Raw genomic sequence first — 6,000 nt, 5'->3', positions numbered from 1 at the left:
GGCAAGGACTGCTTCATTTCTGTCCTTGTATCCCTACCACCTAGCACAGCGCTTAAAACATAATACTCAACAAATCGTCCCCTCTCCAGGTCTTCTCTTGCCCAGGTGAGGCATCTCAGTTCCTTTAACTAGTCCTCATCCAGGACATGATCTTCAGTTCCCCCAATATCCCTCAATGTGTATGCCCATCCTGAAATGCACTGACCAGGGGGCAGCCAGGTAGCTCAATAGATGAGAGCCAGGTCCAGAGATGGGAAGTCCTGGGTTCAAATCTGACCTCAGACACTTCCTATCTTTGGGACCCTGGGCAAATCACTTAATTCTCCCTTGCCTAGCCCTTATTGCTCTTCTGTCTTGGAACCAATACACAGAATTGAATCAAAGACAGAGGGTAAGGGGAAAAAAAGAAAGAAAGAAAGAAAGAAAGAAAGAAAGAAAGAAAGAAAGAAAGAAAGAAAGAAAGAAAGAAAGAAAGAAAGAAAGAAAGAAAGAAAGAAAGAAAGAAAGAAAGAAAGAAAGAAAGAAAGAAAGAAAGAAAGAAAGAAAGAAAGAAAGAAAGAAAGAAAGAAAGAAAGAAAGAAAGAAAGAAAGAAAGAAAGAAAGAAAGAAAGAAAGAAAGAAAGAAAGAAAGAAAGAAAGAAAGAAAGAAAGAAAGAAAGAAAGAAAGAAAGAAAGAAAGAAAGAAAGAAAGAAAGAAAGAAAGAAAGAAAGAAAGAAAGAAAGAAAGAAAGAAAGAAAGAAAGAAAAATGTGCTGACCACATCTCTGTGGTCAAGATGTACCTGAGCACGGCAGAAAGCAGTGGAAGTCCAACATCTCCTAAGACCTGGGAAGCTTGTCTTGATGACAAAATGAGCCACACGTTGTCTCTGCCATCATGTGGGTTGAGAGTATCAAAGAATTAATCTCCAAAAAGTAAAGAGACAAGGTAGCTCTGGGGGACTTTTATCTCTCCGTGTTCTTTTGAAGATCAGCACATTCTGTGACCTAAAGATCAGTGAAAGGGTTTGGGATATTCTAATTAAATGCTGTGCTGAGATTAGTTGAATACACAGAAGAAGCCAAAAAGCACTGGGGGAAGGTATAGCTTTGTTTTTCTTACTCTCCCCAAAGAGATGCCTACTGGGCAGATGTATTGACAAGGGATGGGGGCAGGGAGGTGGAGATGTGACAGCTTGACATTTCAGCTTCTCAGGAACACTGGCACTGCTCAGATTGAGTATCACTCTCACTTTGATGGCGAACAAATACATCTGTTCCCAGATCTCCTCTCTGAAAGGCACAGGCTCCCCAGGGCTTTGGAGTCTGCAAACGAAAGCCTTCCAAAATGACTGTATTGGGAAAGTCTTGGCAACAGGCTCTTGGGGGGGGGAGAGACTTTGGGGTCACATATGCTCTCAAGAAGGGTCCAGCCAGAATCTGAGCCAGAAACTGAAGGGCAATGACCCCACACTCTCATCTGCAAGTTACTACACTCAGGTGTAATTTTTTACTTTGGCTCTCTGGTTCTTAAGAACCCCTGTTTTCATGGGTCAACTAAGTGACTCAGTGGATAGAGATCCAGGCTTGGTGATGGGAGGTCCTGGATTCAAATGTGACCTCACACATTTCCTAACTATGTGATCCTGGGCAAGTCACTTCACCCCCATTGCCTAGCCCTCACTGCTCTTCTGCCTTAGAACCAATACACAGTATTGATTTTAAGATAGAAGCTAAGGATTAAAAAATAAAAAAAAACCCATGTTTTCCTTTATGTTTAGCTTACAGGGATTCAGTTGATATCTGAGGTCAAAAACAGAAAGAATTTCCATGTGGGAAAAAAGTTCACAACAGCATTTTTGTGGTGGAAAGGGGACAAGGCAGCTATCCAGTGATTAGGAAATAGCTAGGCAGATGTAGTGGAACATGACTATGCCAGAAGAAAACACGAATCTGAAGTATTCGGAGAAACATGGGAGGACTTGTATGAACTGATGCAGGCTGAAGTAAGTAGAACTAGGAAAACAATATACACAAAATAAATGAAAAAGAACTCTAGAAAGAAGTTGTGCCTGAAGTAATTGGGCTGAGCATTTTTGGACCTAAAGAGAGAGGTGGAAATGTGCATCTCCCTTTTATCATGGGGGAAGTGGAGGACTACAGATGCAGAATGTATTTTATACATATCCATGCACATACATTGAGCTCTTTCCTTTCTTTGGAGAGGAACTTTGTGTAACATGTCTACTAGAGAGCTTGGAGTGCTTGGGAAAAGACAGGTTGGGTAGCATAGATGGGGAGTATATTTGTAAATTATTATAGTGGAAAAACAAAAAGCATCAATTAGACCTTCAAAAGGAATAAAATGGGCTTTCCTTTCTTGATAAGGTGATACTGGCAGAAGAGTTGGTGTCTCATGTAAAACCCAGTGGAGTTGTGCATCAGCTATAGGGGGTGGGGAGGAGGGGAGGGAAAGAACATGAATCGTGTAACCATGGAAAAATATTCAAAATTAATTAATTAAATAAAACATTTCAGTTAAAAAATAAATAAAAGAGTTGGGGTCTGAAAGTGGGATTTGAGTTCCTGGGTTACATCAGAGACTGACAGACCAGGAATGGATCCCACAGTCTGGTAAGAATTCACTGGCCTACAATTTTTGAAATTTAATCAAATTGTCTGAATTAAAGAGGATAAAGGGGAGGGGAAAACTACCTGTGCATAATTAACTACCAAGCAACCTATCATAGAGGGTCATTCTGATATGTCATGAAGAATAGGCATGGAGACACCCAGAAATTCACAGAAGACAAAATCTAAGAAAGGAGCCAGTAGTAAAGTCCAGCCAGACCTTTGAGTGATGTGACCCATGAAGCTAGAGGATGGGCACACGCTGACCAAGTCACGGGTCCTGGCAGTATCTTGAAGTCATGTGGCGCTGATCATGGTGGAGAAAATGGGCCATGAGAGTAAGAGGTCCTTGTCCAAAGGGTGTCTGGGAAAACATTCACTGGCTTATTTTCACAGAGCTCATATAACCAACCATCCAAGAAACAGTTGGAGTAGAGGAAGTACTCTGAATTTGAAGACCTCACTAGAAACCCTGGCTCTGTTATTTAATTTTCCCTATGTGACCTTGATCAGTTCCCTACCTTCTACTTAATAATAGCAAATTAAGTAGCATTTCAAAGTTTATTTATTCCTCACAGCAAAGGTGCTCTTCTTATCCCCATTAAACAGATGAGGAAACTGAGGCAATAGAGGTTACGTGACTTGCCCAGAGTCACACAGCTAGTATGTGATTGTGCAGGCATTTGAATGAGAGTCTTCCTAGCTTCAAGTTCAGTGCTCTATAAGCTATGACACCTAGGTGACTCATTTAAAAAAAATCATTTCCACATCTTCCTGGTCTTGGGCACTGGCTCCTGCCCACTTCCTGCACCATTATCCAATTCCTGAACACTGACTCAAGATTCTCCATTTAAATAGTTGGTAATCATTATTTAATAGAGGTACATAGTGGGAAATGAGCAGACTAGAACAGAGAGCCACAAAAGAGGAGCAAGCTAAAGGATGTCATCCAAGAAATATATAACCAGGAAAACAAAACCAAATGTAGCCAAGTAGTGAGAACAAGAAACCAATGGGCAAGCCACAGGTGCCATTGGTATCCATCCACCTGATGGGAATCATGGAAGGCTCCCAGCACACTGGATGGAGCCTCCGTAGAAAATGTATAGGAGAGGACATAGAGTGAGTCATATAAAGTACTCATCAATAATCACAGTTTCCCTGGCATATTAGAAAGACCTTGGGCAAATTTACTTGGCCACTTTGAGAATCAGTTTCTTCCTCTGTAAAATATGGGAAATGATGCTTGTGCAACCCATCTCACAAAGTAGTGGAGTTAAAAAAGTTTTAATTGAATTGATTTTTTTTCAGTGAACAAAAAATCCATTTTCTCTCACCTCTCCCTGGCCCTCCCCTGCCCCATTGGAAAAGTAATTAAAAAGAAGAGAAAAGAAAAGAAAAGAAAAGAAAAGAAAAGAAAAGAAAAGGAAAGGAAAGGAAAGGAAAGGAAAGAAGAGAAGAGAAGAGAAGAGAAGAGAAGAGAAGAGAAGAGAAGAGAAGAGAAGAGAAGAGAAGAGAAGAGAAGAGAAGAGAAGAGAAGAGAAGAGAAGAGAAGAGAAGAGAAAGAAAAAAAGAAAAGAAAAATTCTTGTAACAAATAGGCAAAATTGTCTGCCTCCTTCTGCAAGGAGGCTACCCCTGCTTTGCCAGGAGGTGGGTGGCATGCTTCTTTGTGGTTTCTTTGGAGTCATGGGTGGTCACTGGATTGAACGAGGTTCTTAAATCTTTTCAGAGTTGTTTGTTTATGATGTCGTTATGTATGAGGCAGGTCTCTGCATGCTAGGTCACAATGCCTCTGCCTTATGAGCACTCAATAAATGGCTGGTCAATTGAATTGGGCTAAAGAGGAATTTGGGGAATTTGGAGAGGATCCAAAGGGAAAGCCAAAGAGATGATTAGAGAGTCGCTGAGGGAAAACCGTTGTCAAGCAACCGATGTTATTAAACGAGTAGAGAGGAGGTCATGGGGTGATTTCATTATGGCATTCAGGTCTATGAAAAACCCTCACACAGCCGCAAGAGAAATTTAAGACCACAGAATGTTAGTCAGCAGGAACCTCAAAGGTGATCAACTCTAACCTTTTCATTTTATAGACGAGGAAACTGAGGTCCAGAGTGGGAAGGGATTTGTGCCGCAGATCTGTCATAGTAGAACACAATTCTCCAATTCCCACTTGCATATGTTCATTTTAGCAAGCCTGAATTAAGGTCCTACTCTGAAACTGGAATGAGGCTAGGAGGACCATGGCCACTTCCTTTAACCTTTCTTTGACTCAGTTTCTCCATTTGTAAAATGAGTGGATTGGGCTAGAGGGTCTCTGAAGCCTCTTTTTTAGCTCAAAATCTATGATGCTGAGATTCCACAATGAAAACAAAAGTCTCTTTCCCTAAGGAATTTCTCTTCTATTAAGGGATGGGTAACAACATGTATTTAGAAATCAAGAAAATAAAAAGTAAAATAAGAGATAGGGCACTGCTAACTGGGAGCTCAAGGGCTTCTTGTTGGCTTTGAGGTGGTCCTTGAACTGAGCCTCAAAGAAGGCTGGGAATTCTGTGAGTTGGCAGTGAGGAGGGCTGCTTCCCAGGCATGGGCACTGGCTCCTGGCTACTCCTTGTGGGCACCACTATTGAGTTCTTGAACACGGACTCCCGATTCTACTGTCAAAGGAGTTCATCATCATTCTTACTTAATAAGAGTCCATCGTGGGTAGTGAGCAGGCTGTCACATAGTATAAGCAAAGAATTGTGCAAGAAGAGCAAGGTAAAGGATGTCTTCCTGTGCAAAGGGGAAGCAGTGGGAGATGTACCACATATGGAGAAAAGCAAATAAGCCAGTTCATCTGGAATAGAAAGCATGTGAAAGAGATTAATGTTCAAGAAGCCTGGAATGATTATAAGGTCCCTAACAACAAGTTACAGTTTAAGAGAGAATTTTCAGAAAGAGGGAATGTGGACTATTGGGCTGGGTAACTGGGGAAGGCTATAGAATCTCCTTTAAAAAAAAAACAAAACTCTTTCCCTTCCATCATAGAATCAATCCTGTGTATTGGTCCCAAAGCAGAAAGTCTCTGAGGCCATATTTGAACCCAGGACCTCTCATCTCTGGGCCTGACTCTCCATCCACTGAGCCATTTAGTTGCACCCCCCTCCCCATAGAATCTTCTTGAAAATCTTAAAGCCAGGGGAGATTCTTTTTGGTCTAAGGGGATGCTTCAGCTTAATATCTCCATTCCCAACACAGTGCCAGGCACATAAGAGATGCTTAATAAATTCTTGTTAATTGATTGGTTAACAAAATGCATTGGGGGGAGGGACAGATGATTGGATAAGTGAATGGTTCTGCACTCTCACCCTAGGCATGCTGAAAGTTCTCAGGTGGTCAAATAGAAAACA

The sequence above is a fragment of the Monodelphis domestica genome, chromosome 5, assembly GCF_027887165.1.
Source record: "Monodelphis domestica isolate mMonDom1 chromosome 5, mMonDom1.pri, whole genome shotgun sequence".
NCBI lineage: Eukaryota > Metazoa > Chordata > Mammalia > Didelphimorphia > Didelphidae > Monodelphis > Monodelphis domestica.
Note: the sequence above shows the minus strand (reverse complement) of the source record.